This window comes from Haematobia irritans, chromosome 2 (assembly GCF_050003625.1).
Source record: "Haematobia irritans isolate KBUSLIRL chromosome 2, ASM5000362v1, whole genome shotgun sequence".
Classification (NCBI taxonomy): Eukaryota; Metazoa; Arthropoda; class Insecta; order Diptera; family Muscidae; genus Haematobia; species Haematobia irritans.
This window is the reverse complement of record NC_134398.1, coordinates 42,374,357-42,392,151: the sequence shown is the minus strand read 5'-3', so window position 1 is coordinate 42,392,151 and position 17,795 is coordinate 42,374,357. Positions and strand designations below refer to the sequence as shown.

At 21.5% G+C, this 17,795-nt stretch overlaps 1 protein-coding gene across 1 annotated transcript in view; it reads left to right on the top strand.

Annotated features, from left to right (window-relative positions):
• Kr-h1 (Kruppel homolog 1) overlaps window positions 1-17,795 on the top strand; it is a 75,192-nt gene that overhangs the window by 40,819 nt on the left and 16,578 nt on the right. The window lies entirely within an intron of this gene.

Sequence of the window (17,795 nt, the reverse complement as noted above, 5' to 3'; positions counted from 1 at the left end):
ATTTCTATAGAAAATTTTGTCACAATTTTATTTCTATAGAAAATTTTGTCAAAATTTTATTTCGATAGAAAATTTTGTCAAAATTTTATTTCTATGGTAAATCTTGTCAAAATTTTATTTCGATAGAAAATTTTGTCAAAATTTTATTTAATAGAAAATTTTGTCAAAATTCTATTTTTATAAAAAATGTTGTCTAAATTTTATTTTGATGGAAAATGTTGTCAAAATCTATTTCTAGCGAAAATGTTGCCAAAATTTTATTTCTATAAAAACTTTAGTCAAACTTTTATTTTGATAGAAAATTTTGTCAAAATTATATTTCTATAGAAAAATTTGTCAACATTTTTTTTTTGATAGAAAATTTTGTCACAATTTTATTTCGATAGAAATTTTTGACAAAATTTTATTTTTATAGAAAATTTTCTCAAAATTTGATTTCAAAATTTTGTCAAAATTTTACTTCTATAGAAAAATTTGTCAAAATATTATTTCTATAGAAAATTTTGTCAAAATTTTATTTCGATAGAAAAGTTGGTCAAAATTTTATTTAATAGAAAATTTTGTCGAAATTCTATTTTTATAGAAAATTTTGTCCACATTTTATTTTGATAGAAAATTTTGTCAAAACCTATTTCTAAATAAAATTTTGTCAAAATTTTATTTCTATAAAAACTTTAGTCAAACTTTTATTTTGATAGAAAATTTTGTCAAAATTTTACTTCTATAGAAATAGCTGTCAAAATTTTATTTCTATAGAAAATTTTGTCAAAATTTTACTTCTATAGAAAAAGTTGTCTTTTTTTATTTCTTTCTATAGAAAATTTTGTCAAAATTTTATTTCGATAGAAAATTTTGTCAAAATTTTATTTAACAGAAAATTTTGTCAAAATTCTATTTTTATAAAAAATTTTGTCCAAACTTTATTTTGATAGAAAATGTTGTCAAAATCTATTTCTAAAGAAAATTTTGTCAAAATTTTATTTCTATAAAAACTTTAGTCAAACTTTTATTTTGATAGAAAATTTTGTAAAAATGTTATTTCTATAGAAAATTTTGTCAAAATTTTACTTCTATAGAAAAAGTTGTATTTTTTATTTATTTCTATAGAAAATTTTGTCAAAATTTTACTTCTATAGAAAAAGTTGTCAAAATTTTATTTTGTCAAGATTTTACTTCCATAGAAAAAGTTGTCTTTTTTTATTTATTTCTATAGAAAATTTTGCCAAATTTTGTTTCGATAGAAAATTTGGTCAAAATTTTATTTCATAGAAAATTTTGTCAAAATTCTATTTTTATAAAAAATGTTGTCCAAATTTTATTTTGATAGAAAATTTTGTCAAAATCTATTTCTAAAGAAAATTTTGTCAAAATTTTATTTCTATAGAAAATTTTGTCAACATTTTATGTCGATAGAAAATTTTGTCAAAATTTTATTTGTATAGCAAATTTTGTCAAAATTTTATTTGTATAGAAAATTTTGTCAAAATTTTATTTCGATAGAAAATTTTGTCAATATTTTATTTTTATAAAAAATTTTCTCAAAATTTTATTTCAATAGAAAATTTTGTCAAAATTTTACTTCTATAGAAAAATTTGTCTTCTTTTTATTTATTTCTATAGAAAATTTTGTAAAAATTTTATTTCGATAGAAAATTTGGTCAACATTTTATTTAATAGAAAATTTTGGCAAAATTCTATTTTTATAGAAAATTTTGTCAAAATTCTATTTTTGTAAAAAATTTTGTCCAAATTTTATTTTGATAGAAAATTTTGTCAAAATCTATTTCTAAAGAAAAATTTGTCAACATTTTATTTTTATAGAAAATTTTCTCAAAAATTTATTTTCATAGAAAATTTTATCAAAATTTTACTTCTATAGAAAAATTTGTCTTTTTTTATTTATTTCTACAGAAAATTTTGTCAAAATTTTATTTCGATAGAAAATGTTGTCAAAATTTTATTTAATAGAAAATAGGTTAAAATTTTATTTAAAAGAAAATTTTGTCAAAATTTTATTTTGATAGAAAATTTAGTCAAAATTCTATTTTTATAAAAAATTTTGTCCAAATTTTATTTTAATAGAAAATTTCTATTTCTAAAGAAAAGTTTGCCAACATTTTATTTCTATAAAAACTTTAGTCAAACTTTTTTTTTTTGATAGAAAATTTTGTCACAATTTTATTTCGATAGAAATTTTGTCAAAATTTTATTTTTATAGAAAATTTTCTCAAAATTCGATTTCAATAGAAAATTTTCTCAAATTTTGATTTCAATAGAAAATTTTGTCAAAATTTTACTTCTATAGAAAAATTTTTCAAAATTTTATTTCTATAGAAAATTTTGCCACAATTTTATTTCTATATAAAATGTTGCCAAAATTTTATTTCTATAAAAACTTTTGTCAAACTTTTATTTTGATAGAAAATTTTGTCAAAATTTTATTTCTATAGAAAATTTTGTCAACATTTTATTGCTATTAAAAATGTGTGAAATGTCTCTTAGTTGGAGAGGAATAGTTTGCAAAATCTACCAAAACATCGAGAATTCTCCCAAACAGTAAAAAATCTACCATTTGTGGTAGATTTCTACCAACTGTGACAACCGTGGTCCTCGTACTGTAACCATGGTTGGTAGAATTCTACCAAAATTGTAGATTTTTCACTTTTTAGTAGATTGGTAGAATTCTTTATGTTTTGGTAGAGTTTGCAAAATATTCACAAATTTTTAATATTATATAAAAATTTGACAAAATTTCCTATATACATAAAATTTTGAAAAAAAAAATTCCATAGAAATAAAATTTTGCCAAAATTTTTCATAGAAGTAAAATTTTAACAAAATTTTCTATAGAAGTAAAATTTTAACAAAATTTTCTATAGATATAAAATTTTGACAAAAGTTTCTATAAAAGTAACATTTTGTCCAAATATTTTCATACTAACTACAAAAGTTTGATCAACATTTTCATAATATTTTTTTTTTTAAATTTGGTAGATTTTTTGTAAATTTTTTTTTTTTTCAAACTATGGTAGATTATTTTTGGCACGAGTGATAAACGAGGCATTGGCGGGGAAAGTTCGCTGTAATTGAGGCTTATGAAAATCGAGTTCTTCATGTTTTTTTTCCAATAGAAATAGTATAAGGAGAGACATAATGATGTTAACTCAAAAATCGATGATGAATAAAATGACAACTCAAATCGGTTCATTTTAACTATGGTAATATTTATACAATATAAAAAAAATGTTCCTTCATGCCCGAGTATGACTCACACTGTCCCCATTTACTTGTCTATTTACTTGACCCAAACAAACCCAAATGAGAGTAATTCTCCAAAAAAAAATGCATAGATCCGGTATACAACGTATCTATTACTGAAACATGTGTATTTGGATTTTTTTGCGGTATCTATAACCAAACAAAACTTCGGATGAAAATACACCCCCAAATACTTGAAGAAAACCAATGCCGGCACCCCTTTATAAACACTTCAGATACTAACAAACGCATCTCTTCATTACGCACTTTTACTAATGACATACGCTGCAATCTTACCACTCACTGTTACTTTTATGAATGAGAAATCTAATGCCATTCTAATTTAGTATTGAAAGAGCGGAAGAGAGTCATTTCAATCACCCTTGGTTGCTCAAGGTTGATTGTTATGTTTGAGTACAATAGCTTGAAGAGAAAGAGAGAAATAAATGAAACTCTAATACTTAGAACAATGAAAATATATTCAAATATAATATAAATAAATAAAATTTATTTTTTAGTACAAAATAATAATAATATTTATTTAGCAATATTGTAAAAAGATATAGCGTAGATTATTATTCTAATGAGAAGAAAATATTTTATCTTTTTAATTATATTTTTTTGTTATTTCTCTCTTATATCTTACCTGTCTCCTATGTTTAAAATTGTACTCAGAATTATTCTTATTGGATTTTTTTGGATTTTTCTTTTGCTTTTATTCCGCTTTTCTCTTGCTAGTCTAATCTCTTTAAAATTGTACTCAGAATTATTCTTATTGGAAATTTTCTAATATTTTGGGATTTTTCTTTTACACTATACAAAAATACACTCAAAATGTCCCACCCACCCTCTCTACCTCTTCACTCCATTCATTCTATACTGAGTTGTTTAAACTCAAACCAAAATTCTTGAGTTGAATTATGAAATGAGTGTAATTGGATATATTGTAAAATATCCCAATAATGAATTTAACAGAACTTAAATAATTTTTATTTATTTGTTAAAATTTAAAAAAAGCACTAGTTGCCAAGTATATTTAATTAAGTTTTATCAATTTTAATAACATTTTTATAGTCATTTTTTTATTATTATTTATTTTTTTTGACGCAAAAAAAATTATAATAAATTTAAAAAAAAAAAAACTTAGATTTTTATTATTTATTTTTGAAAAATGTTCACAAATTTTTAATGTTTACCGTTAAAAATTAAAGTTTTGTTTTTATTTTTAAATTATTAAAAATAATAATTTAAAAATATTTAGTTTTTTACTTTTTCCTTTTGAAAATTTTTTCACAAATTTTATTTCAAACTCAGTTGAGATAATTTTTAAGTATTTTTTATTTTTAATACCTTTAAGATGAGCCACAAAAAAATAATTAAAAAAAAATTTTAAAAATTTAAAGGATTTTTTAATACCTTTGCTATGACGCAAAAGAAAGCAATGGGAAAATTTAGATTTTTATTCTTTTTTAATATTTTTATTTCAAAATCACTCTTTTAATGTTTACCGTTAAAAATTAAAGTTTTGTTTTTTATTTTTAAATTATTAAAAATAATAATTTAAAATTATTTAGTTTTTTACTTTTTCCTTTTGAATATTTCTCACAAATTTTATTTCAAACTCAGTTGAGATAATTTTTAAGCATTTTTTATTTTTAATACCTTTAAAATGAGCCACAAAAAATAATTTAAAAAAAATTAAAATTTAAAGGATTTTTTAATACCTTTGCTATGACGCAAAAGAAAGCAATTTGAAAATTTTATATTTTTATTCTTTTTTAATATTTTTATTTCAAAACCCCTCTCAGAAACAAGACAACAACGTTTTTTTTTTATTCGATTTATTTTTATTTTAGTTGATGAAAATTTATTTGTTTTTAGTTCAATTTTGCCAAATCTGAGAAAATTTTTCTTATTGTAATAATTTTTTGTTTATTTTAATGACTTCAAACTAAAAATGAAAAAAAAATCCACAAATGAAGTACACTATTTTACAAAAAATTAAAAATTGTTTATAATTTTCTAAAATGGGTGAAGTTTACTTAAATTGTATCTGTCCTGAACTTTATATAGTGTTAAAGACATTTTAACAATTTTTAACTCCAATTTTTTCATTCAAAATATGAAATTTTCTGAAAACAACAGAATTAAATTGTTATTTTTAATAAATTTTGTTCAATTTAACATTTTAGTAAAAATTTTCTAAAATGAATCTACATTTTCTTTTATTGTGGGTTCACTTTGTACTGGATGGCAGTTAAAAATTTTTAAGTGTTTTTTCTTGGTAATTTTTTACATCTAAGATGATGCAAAAAAAATTTAATTGTTTTTTTTTTTTTTGAATATTTTTCACAAATTTTATTTCAAAACCAGTTAAAGCCTTTTGCAGTTTTTTAATATCTTGCGTATAAGGCCATACACATTTTTTAAAAAATATTTTCCACAACATTATGATGATCAAAAAAAAAATTAAAGTTTTCTTTTTTGTTATTAATTTCTTTTGACAAATTTTTACAAATTTGATTTCAAAACCAGTTAAACTAAATTTTAAGACTTTTTCACATATATATTTTATATTCACATATTTTCTAAAACTTTAAGATGATGCAAACAAAAAATAATTTAATTTTTTTTTATTAATTTCATTTGAATATTTTTCACAAATTTTATTAAAATCCTGTTAAAATAAATTTTTAGTTTGTTTATTATTTTATATACCTCTAAGATGAGTTCAAAAAATAATTTAAAAAATTTTTATTAATTTCATTTGATAATTTTTTTACATTTTTTTTTTCAAAATCGGTTAAAAACAAATTGTTAGGATTTTTTAATACCTATAAGATAAACAAATTAATTTAAAAAATCAGATTTTCATTATTTTCTTTTAGATACATTTCACAATTTTTATTTCAAAACCAGTTTAAAAAATTTAAGTTTTTTTCTTAATATTTTAATATTATAGTAAACATATTTTAAATTATCTTTATATTTGTTCTACTTTTTTTTTGTTTTTAATACCTCTAAGATGGGTAAAAAACAATTTATAAAAATTTAGATTTTTATTAATTTCATTTGAAAATTTTTCACAATTTTTTTTGTAAGCATTTTTCTAATATCAATAAGATGAAAAAATTAATTTAAAAAAATCAGATATTCATTATTTTCTTTTAAATACATTTCACAATTTTTATTTCAAAACCAGTTTTAAAAAATTTAAGCTTTTTTCTTAATTTTTTTAATTAAATTGTATATAGTGCGGTAAACATATTTTGATAAATTTAGTCGTTTAATTTGTTCAAATTTTGTTGTTTTTAATACCTTTTTTTATGTTTTTCCGATCTTTATTTTCAAATAAAAGTTTTTCTGTTTTTTTCGAAATCTCAAACTCGAAGAAAAAAACAGAAAAACTTTTATTTAAAAAATTTAGATTTTTATTAATTTCATTTGAAACATTTTTACTGACTTTTTTTTCAAAACCAGTTAAAAACAAATTCTAAGGATTTTTCTAATACCAATAAGATGAAAAAATTAATTAAAAAAATTAGACTTTTTTTATTATTTTCGTTTCAATACATTTCAAAATTTTTATTTCCAAATCAGTTAAAAGTTTTGTAATTTTTTAATATTTTGATACATTTAATCGTTTAATTTGTTCAAATTTTGTTGTTTTTAATACCCTTTTTTATGATTTTCCGACCTTTATTTTCAAATAAAAGTTTTTTTCTCTGTTTTTTCGAGCTTGAGATTTCGAAAAAACAGAAAAATTTTTATTTAAAAAATTTAGATTTTTATTAATTTCATTTGAAAAAGTTTCGCTAATTTTTTTTTTCAAAACCAGTTAAAAACAAATTGTAAGAATTTTTTATTACCTACAAGATGAGAAAAGTAATTTTAAAAACATCAAATTATTATTATATTTTTTTTAATACAGTTCACAATTTTTATTTCAAACTCAGTTTAAAAAATTTAAGTTTTTTTTATTTTTAAAATATATATGTATATGTATATAGTGCGGTAAATTTTAACAAATTTAATCTTTAAATTTTTTAATTTTTTTTTTTTGTTTGTTTTACATTTCATAATGTATTTTTAATTTTATGAAATTTTTTGCCCTTTTTGAAATCTTAAGAAAATGACCTTGGTTACCAATATAATAAAAATCTAATTTAAGTTCTCAAAATCGTAAAAAATAAGTATATATTTTTTTTAGAAAATAGTTGATTTTTAATGTGCATGTATGTGAAACATTATGATAAATTCACAATCATTATATGGATTTAGTTTTAAAAACTAATATTATTTGGGTATTTTCAAATTTATACAAAAAATTTCAAAATTTTCCAAATTCTCAACGCTATATATTTTTAAATAATTTTATTTTTACCAATATAATAAAAATCTAATTTAAGTTCTCAAAATCGTAAAAAATTAGTATATATTTTTTTTTAGAAAATAGTTGATTTTTAATGTGCATGTATGTGAAACATTGCGATAAATTCACAATCATTATATGGATTTAGTTTTAAAAACTAATATTATTTGGGTATTTTCAAATTTATACAAAAAATTTCAAAATTTTCCAAATTCTCAACGCTATATATTTTTAAATAATTTTATTTTTATTTTAATTTTTTAATTATAATATAAATTTTTAGTATTATAAAATTTCCACATGATATTGTAATAGTAAATGCATATAATATTAGGATAGGAACGATTTTTTACAGGGAAATTTCCTAACTAAAGGGAAGTTTGTTAAAATATGAGAAATATTTGAATGGATTCTTTGCAAAATAAATTTGTAAATTGAGAGAGGATACATAAAACTCTTGAGAGAACACTTCATCAGGGCTAGAAAGGAAAATTCTTTGCAGTTGAAAATTTTCAAAAAATTCTAATATTAAAAATTCACGTTTAAAAATTCCCTTAAACTAGATTTAGAACTCTCATTTGCCTTATAAAAAAGAGAGATTTCAAATATCGAAAAATATGGATTTTGAGTGTAATGTGTTGAGCCTATTAGAAATTTCCTATTTTTTTAATCTTATAAGAATATTTTTTTTAAATTTCTCCCATTATTGTATCCAAAAAGAAAACCAATTCCTATTGAAAATTCCCTTCTCTTCTAATACCATTTCTAATATCAATAATGAAAGAGAGAGAGCGACAGCAAAAGAGTGAAATTCTCTTAGCTCTTGAGTGATAATGCCATTCAGATGAGATCCCTTAGAATTTTCACTGTTTTTGAGAAATAAGCTCTTGACATTTCTTTTTCACATTAAATAGAGATGGAAAATCAACAACAAATATTTGGGTGGTTTGAGAAGACCCACCAAAAAATACAGCCGACAGTCGGTCAATAACCAGCGAACATTGAACTTGTGATAAACGGGAATAAAAGTGATACAAAAAAACGAACAATGAAACACACAACCTAACAAGAGGGGGGGAGAACCAGAAAATAAACAAAAGTAAAAAAACAACAAACAATTTTCCTTAAACTGTGTAAAGGGAGCGTGTGAGAGAGAGGGTGAAAGAAAGAAAGTTCAAAAGAAATGCTTGTAAAAACTTATGAATATGCAAAATTAAGAAAAAATATTAAATTTTAATTTATAAATGTATTTTTTAAGGCATAAAAATTACAACAACAAAAATCATTTAATATAATGTAATGTACCGCATTACCATAACAAATCAATCTAGTGATGTCAATGATATGAATGAAATTTTGAAATCTTTTAAGAAAATGCGTATGAATAAGAAATCCAAGTTACCACCCTCCCATAAAATACAATTTCCCTCCACCCCCTCCCCCACCAACAATTCCAATAACATAAAGGGCGCAAGTACTTCGGCAGCGGCAGCAGTAACATCCCCCACCATTGAATTGGATAAACAAACAAGAGATTTAAAGAAAATTTTGAAATTATTTAAAAAACATGTGAAAAAGCATATTATAGTTAAAAAAACCAAATTTATATTGTGAAAATTAAAAGTGAAAGAAAACTTTATACAAAAAGAAATCCACCCTTATATATAGATACACACTCTCTCCCCCTCCCCCCTCTGGAACCATGACTCCACCATAATACATACACTGAACCATAAAAAAAATACAACTCTTAAGACTGATTTTTTGCCATCTTAAAGGACTGACTGACTGAATCATTTTGAAAAAAAAAAACAAACCCCTTAAACCTAAACAACAAATCTGTCTCAATCTATAAAATGTCCGATACTGCTAGTAAAGCCAAAAAGACAACGACTATAAAAACTCCAGCCGCTCCTGCAATAAAACCATGGCCCAAAGAAGAAAATTGGATTAAAGATGTCCTTTCGAAATCGGGCACCGAATTAGTACAATTAAGTCTAAATAAATCCGTGAAAATTACTAAGAAATTAGTAAAAGAAAATGAGCAGGGTAAGTTTTCCCATTTGGGGGTGGGAAGTTGTCGATCCACATCGCAACTCAAAGATTAGCAGGTCATTGACCTGAAGTCAAGTGGTATGAAAATGAAACTCAATTTGTTCACTCAATTGCTCAAGATTTATTATGGGCTATTTCCACCAACCCACTTATATGGGGGTGTTAGAGAAACAATCTCCAATTAGGTTATTATTTTCCCTAGGAACGATATTGCCAATTTTGGATCTATTAAATTTTTTTTTTTTTATAAAAATTATACAAAATAGCATGATCATGACTATAGCTTTACACATACATAGAGCCAGTATTGCCAGTATTCGGGATTTTCCCCCAAATTGGGGATATTTTTTTGTGAATGATAACGACATTTCTGAGTTGGGGACTTGGCGATCTTTTTGTGGGGATTTCTTCGAGAAATCAGATTAATCTTTTTCAAAAACAAAAAAAATATTTCTATAGAAAATTTTGTAAAAATTTTATTTCTATGGAAAATTTTGTCAACATTTTATTTCCATAGAAAATTTTATCCACATTTTATTTCTGTAGAAAATTGTGTCCAAATTTTATTTCTTTAGAAAATTTTATCAAAATTGTATTTCTATAGAAAATTTTCTCAAAATTTTTATTTCTGTAGAAAATTTTCTCAAAATTTTATTTCTATAAAAACTTTTTCAAAAAAATTTTATTTCTATAGAAATTTTTTCTCAAAATTTTATTTCTATAGACAATTTTGTCAAACTTTTATTTCCATAGAAAATTTTGTCCACAATTTCTTTCTGTAGCAAATATTTTCAAAATTTTATTTCTATAGAAAATTTTATCAAAATTTTATTTCTATAGACAATTTTGTCAAACTTTTATTCCATAGAAAATTTTGTCCACATTTTATTTCTGTAGAAAATTGTGTCAAAATTTTATTTCTATAGAAAATTTTATCAAAATTTTATTTCTATAGAAAATTTTATCAAAATTTTATTTCTATTGAAAATTATTCTTAAAATTTATTTCTACAGAAAATTTTTTGTCAAAATTTTATTTCATACAGAAAATTTTGTCAAAATTTTATTTCTGTAGAAAATTTTGTCAAAATTTTATTTCATATAGAAAATTTTGTCAAAATTTTATTTCTACAGAAAATGTTATCAAAATTTTATTTCTATAGAAAAATGTTCTCAAAATTTTATTTCTACAGAAAATTTTGTTTTTATAGAAAATGTTGTCAAAATTTTATTTCTATAGAAAAATGTTCTCAAAATTTTATTTCTAAAGAAAATTTTGTTTTTATAGAAAATTTTGTCAAAATTTTATTTCTATTGAGAATTATTCTTAAAATTTATTTCTACAGAAGATTTTGTCAAAATTTTATATCTACAGAAAATTTTGTTAAAATTTTATTTCATATAGAAAATTTTGTCAAAATTTTGTTTCATATAGAAAATTTTGTCAAAATTTTATTTCATATAGAAAATTTTATCAAAATTTTATTTCTACAGAAAATGTTATCAAAATTTTATTTCTATAGAAAAATGTTCTCAAAATTTTATTTCTACAGAAAATTTTGTTTTTATAGAAAATGTTGTCAAAATTTTATTTCTATAGAAAAATTTTCTCAAAATTTTATTTCTAAAGAAAATTTTGTTTTTATAGAAAATGTTGTCAAAATTTTATTTCTATAGAAAATTTTGTCTAAATTTTATTTCTATAGCGAAAACTTGTTTACTAAATGCACACATAGATCTCTTTTACATGTTATATATTTAAAATTAATGCATAACACAATGTTGTTCAAGAGTTTTCGATATTAATTCGTTTTAAAGAATAAATTATAATTTTAATTGCAACAAGATTCTATAGAAGTTATACGTCCATTATTCCTTGTGAAAATTTACTAAAATATTTTTTCTCAGTGAGGCACCTAAGTACCTCGAAGGAGTACATAAACATAGGCGTTTCAATACTTTCAAGGGGTAAATAAACGAGTATCAATTGGACAAGTATTCCAAGCTTGAAAAATAAGGAGTTATAAACAAAAATGTTTTTGGCTTAAAAATTTAAGCTTTACTCATGCCGAACAGCAAATACATGAATTCAAAAATTTTGAGCTTCCCTTAAGGTTTTTGGCATTGATTTCCAGCCAAAAATGTTGCTTCTTTAACATAAAGACAATTTTCTATTTTCTATAGAAATAAAAAATTTTCTCTAGAAATGAAATTTTGACAAAATTTTCTATAGATATGAAATTTTGGCAAAATTTTCTATAAAAATAAAATTTTGACAAAATATTCTACAGAAATAAAATTTTGTCAAAATTTTCTATAGAAATACAATTTTGGCAAAATATTCTATAGAAATAAAATTTTGCAAAAATTTTCTATAGAAATAACATTTTGAAAAGATTTTCTACAGAAATAAAATGTTGACAAAATATTCTATAAAAATGAAAATTTGATAAAATTTTCTATAGAAATAAAATATGGACAAAATAAAATATTGACAGAATTTTCTATAGAAACAAAATTTGGAAAAAATTTCCTACAAAAATAAAATGTTGACAAAATTTCCTATAGAAATTAAATGTTTACAAATTTTTTTTTATAGAAATAAAATTTTGACACAATTCCCTATAGAAATAAACTTTTGACAAAATTTTCTATAGAAAAAAAATTTTGACAAAATTTTCTATAGAAATAAAAATTTGAGAAAAATCTCTATAGAAATGAAATATTGCAAAAAAATTGCAAAAATTGACTATAGAAATAAATTTTCTATAGAAATACAATTTTGACAAAATTTTCTACAGAAATAAAATTTTGACAAAATTTTCTATAGAAATACAATTTTGACAATACATTCTATAGAAATGAAATTTTGACAAAATTTTCTATAGCAATAAAATTTTGACAATACATTCTATAGAAATAAAATTTTGACAAAATTTTCTATAGAAATACAATTTTGCAAAATAAGTTTTTTGTTTGGTAGTAGAATTTTTCAAAACTTTATTTCTATAGAAATAAAGTTTTGATGAAAATTTTCTATAGAAATAAATTTTTTACAAAATTTTCTACAGAAATAAAATTTTGTCAAAATTTTCTATAGAAATGAAATTTTGGCAAAATTTTCTATAGAAATGAAATTTTGACAAAATTTTCTATAGAAATAAAATTTTGAGAAAATTTTCTATAGAAAAAAATTTTGACAAAATGTTCTATAAAAATAAAATTTTGACAAAATTTTCTATAGAAATAAAACTTTGACAAAATTTGCTATAAAAATAAAATTTGTACAAAATTTTCTGTAGAAATACAATTTTGCAAAATAAGTTTTTTGTTTGGTAGTTTTTTTTTTGTTTTGTAAAATTTTCCTCATATTTTGGTGGATTATTTTGGCTCGAGTGCCAATTCCAATGCTTCGTATCCTAAACTAGAAACAAATTTTTAAAGCAAAAGTTCACAGAAAAAAATATCACCGAAATATTGATACTATTAACCTTTTAATCAAACTAGAGGCATTAAGTCAATGATTAAAACTTTTTAAATATTCAAGTAAAAATTAATTGCAACAATTAACTTTTTAATCAAACTCGGAAGAGTTTAAAAAATTATGGATATTTGTTTAAAACTGTAAATTTTTGAATCAAACTAGGTTAGGTTAGGTTAGGTGGCAGGCCGATGTATCATGCTCACTTAGACTATTCAATCCATTGTGATACCACATTGGTGAACTTCTCTCTTATCACTGAGTGCTGCCTGATTCCATGTTAAGCTCAATAACAAGGGACCTCCCTTTTATAGCCGAGTCCGAACGGCGTTCCACATTGCAGTGAAACCACTTCGAGAAGCTTTGAAACCTCAGAAATGTCACCAGCATTACTGAGGTGGGATAATCCACCGGTGAACAACTTTTTGGTGTTCGGTCGAAGCAGGAATCGAACCCACGACCTTGTGTATGCAAGGCAGTCAAGCTAACCATTGCACCACGGTGGCTCCATTTGAATCAAATTAAAAAGTATTAGAAATAGTTATAGAAATTTATTAAAATATAGTGTGGTGATTAAAAATAGTTTCGTTTTTTAATAAAAAAATTAATTGAATTTTGCAATCAAAATCAATTAAAAATTTAATTGAATCAATTAAAAAATTAATTGAAATTTACTAATGAAATCAATTAATTTTTTTAATCAAGTAATTTTTTGATGCTCTATTAAAACTGTGATTGATACTATCATTTTCGTGATTGAAGGCATTTCAATTAAAAAATTAATTAAATCAATTAATTATGTGATTGAACCAGAAAAATTTTTTTTTGTGTTAGGAACTTTCTTATAATTAAAAATTTTAAAATTCTTTATTAAAAAAAAAATATCAATAATTTTAATCCTGAACTTTAATAGTCTCAAAATCTAAATTTGCTGATGCACACATAAATATTCTATATATTTCCTAAATTTAAATTCAATGTGTACGTTTTCCTAAGAGTTTCCATATCAATTTGTTTTAAAGACTAAATTAGGACACTCTGAAAAACCGGACACCTCTCAAAAGTGGACAGTTGACAATAGGTTTCCACTTCTGAATGGTTTCACTGTTGCACACATGATTACTTTTTGCATTTCATAAATTTAAATTTAATGTGTAATAAAACCATCTCCATAGATTTCCCATATCAATTTATGTAAAAAAAATCTAATTTTTTATTCCAACAAAATTTTCCAAAAGCTATAGCCCTAGAAGATATGTACAGTAATTTCTGCACAAGACGCACACATGGATATCTTTTGCAGTGTATAAAGCTAAACACAATTCTATATAGAGCTCTATATGGCCACGGTTTCTATCAATTCATAAAGGCCTTTAATTGTACTTATATTCCCTATTTATATCTGTAGGTTGGTAGAAACTAATTGAAATTTAAACTTTTTCATTTTACACATGTAAATATTTGAATTTTTTTTTAAGTAAAATCCCAAAAAAGTGTGTGTTTTTTTAAATAAAATTCATAAAGAGTTATGTTTTATTTTTTCATTTTCATTTTATAGAGCATTCCAATTTGCTTTGATTTATGTGGAATATGATTGACTCTTATATGTGCTATATCTATAGTCTACGTTTTGCGAGAATAGAAACTACGAGATCCCACCAAGAACTTTCTAAGCAACAACTTTATCACCTATTCAAAGTTTGTTTTGTTTTTTTTTCCTCTCTATAAGCGCCATTTTGTAAATATTTTGATTTCCCTACGAGATCCCACCAAGAACTTTCTAAGCAACAACTTTATCACCTATTCAAAGTTTGTTTTGTTTTTTTTTCCTCTCTATAAGCGCCATTTTGTAAATATTTTGATTTCCCTTAGAAGGCAGATACAGAAAAAAGTACCGGCCGGTTGTAAAACCCCAAAAACATCCCTAAAAGCCTATACGAATACCACTTCCCTGCCATATTTACATTCCCCACACTTTGAGATTTGTATAGGGAAGATGTCGAAAAATTTATCAAAACACTTTCACCGGAAACAACAAGAAAAAAGCTTTGTCATAAGCGATATATGAAATAAGGAAATGAAGGAATGAGAAAATGAGAAAATTCGACCCCATACTAATAGAGTATTCAAAAAATATATACTACGCAATAATTGTTACCGATTTTTGTGCATAGCTCATCTATGCTTAGAAACTCCCCCTCTCTCTCTCACTCTCTTATAACTCTCTTTGGCCTAAATAGCCCATACTCTTAAAATATCACAAAAATCCCTTTACTCTCATCATTTCTCTCTCTCCCCCTTAGCAATTGCATTACACTCATATCTTTGAGGAAAACTCTCGGTTTGTTTTCGATATTAAACTCAATTTGAAAATTATTAGACTTACTTCAATTTATTCAAGTAAACACAAAAAGTGCGTTTGTATGAAAACCCCCACGAACAAACAAAACCACCCCAAAGCATGAAAAGAAAAACAAGCACACAGAATATTTGAAATGAAAATGAAATCAAGGCCTAAGCAAGAAGGAGTACTCACACCACAAACTCATCCCTTATTTCTAATTTTCTATTGCCGAAAAAGCTTTGTTGTTTTTATTTTTTTATTTTGTACAACATATTCTTCTGTTCCTCCCCGACAAGGATTTTCGTAACAAACCCCTTCACCACAGTATTTTCCAATATCCGGTTTCTTTCGATAAGAAAAACTGCACCAAATACATAAAATATTCATAAATGTCATTACACATTTGAATTGTGACGTTATTAGAGACCGGTAGTGGTCTTTGGTTAGGCCCATCGTCTTGTTGTTAATGACTGCACCCATAAGAAAGACAAATTACCACCTCTGTTTCCACCTCACTCTACATTTTCCATCTGTTTAATGGGGTGGTTATTGCGGTTGTTATCACGCAACGAGTAGGACTTACTCGGTAGGATATGCATTCAGTGTTTATGCCATTTATTTGTATATTTTTCCTTTGGGTAGGGTTGATTCATATGCATTTTCCACCGATTTCCACAACTTTCTACGGCACGCACTTGCAATGTGGGTTAGTGTTACTTAGTGTCGCATATATTCATTCAACCCCACCAGGCATTAACCATATGACATTGTTGTAGTAGGTGAAGTTGTTATGGATGGTCTTGACAAAATATCCTTATCTATCTTTAATACTCCTCTCCTCCTCTTTGATAACATATTTTAACAACACTGAGACGATGGGATGGTTATGTATAAATTATATGGATTTTTATTAAATTAAATTAAATTAAATTAAATTAAATTAAATTAAATTAAATTAAATTAAATTAAATTAAATTAAATTAAATTAAATTAAATTAAATTAAATTAAATTAAATTAAATTAAATTAAATTAAATTAAATTAAATTAAATTAAATTAAATTAAATTAAATTAAATTAAATTAAATTAAATTAAATTAAATTAAATTAAATTAAATTAAATTAAATTAAATTAAATTAAATTAAATTAAATTAAATTAAATTAAATTAAATTAAATTAAATTAAATTAAATTAAATTAAATTAAATTAAATTAAATTAAATTAAATTAAATTAAATTAAATTAAATTAAATTAAATTAAATTAAATTAAATTAAATTAAATTAAATTAAATTAAATTAAATTAAATTAAATTAAATTAAATTAAATTAAATTAAATTAAATTAAATTAAATTAAATTAAATTAAATTAAATTAAATTAAATTAAATTAAATTAAATTAAATTAAATTAAATTAAATTAAATTAAATTAAATTAAATTAAATTAAATTAAATTAAATTAAATTAAATTAAATTAAATTAAATTAAATTAAATTAAATTAAATTAAATTAAATTAAATTAAATTAAATTAAATTAAATTAAATTAAATTAAATTAAATTAAATTAAATTAAATTAAATTAAATTAAATTAAATTAAATTAAATTAAATTAAATTAAATTAAATTAAATTAAATTAAATTAAATTAAATTAAATTAAATTAAATTAAATTAAATTAAATTAAATTAAATTAAATTAAATTAAATTAAATTAAATTAAATTAAATTAAATTAAATTAAATTAAATTAAATTAAATTAAATTAAATTAAATTAAATTAAATTAAATTAAATTAAATTAAATTAAATTAAATTAAATTAAATTAAATTAAATTAAATTAAATTAAATTAAATTAAATTAAATTAAATTAAATTAAATTAAATTAAATTAAATTAAATTAAATTAAATTAAATTAAATTAAATTAAATTAAATTAAATTAAATTAAATTAAATTAAATTAAATTAAATTAAATTAAATTAAATTAAATTAAATTAAATTAAATTAAATTAAATTAAATTAAATTAAATTAAATTAAATTAAATTAAATTAAATTAAATTAAATTAAATTAAATTAAATTAAATTAAATTAAATTAAATTAAATTAAATTAAATTAAATTAAATTAAATTAAATTAAATTAAATTAAATTAAATTAAATTAAATTAAATTAAATTAAATTAAATTAAATTAAATTAAATTAAATTAAATTAAATTAAATTAAATTAAATTAAATTAAATTAAATTAAATTAAATTAAATTAAATTAAATTAAATTAAATTAAATTAAATTAAAT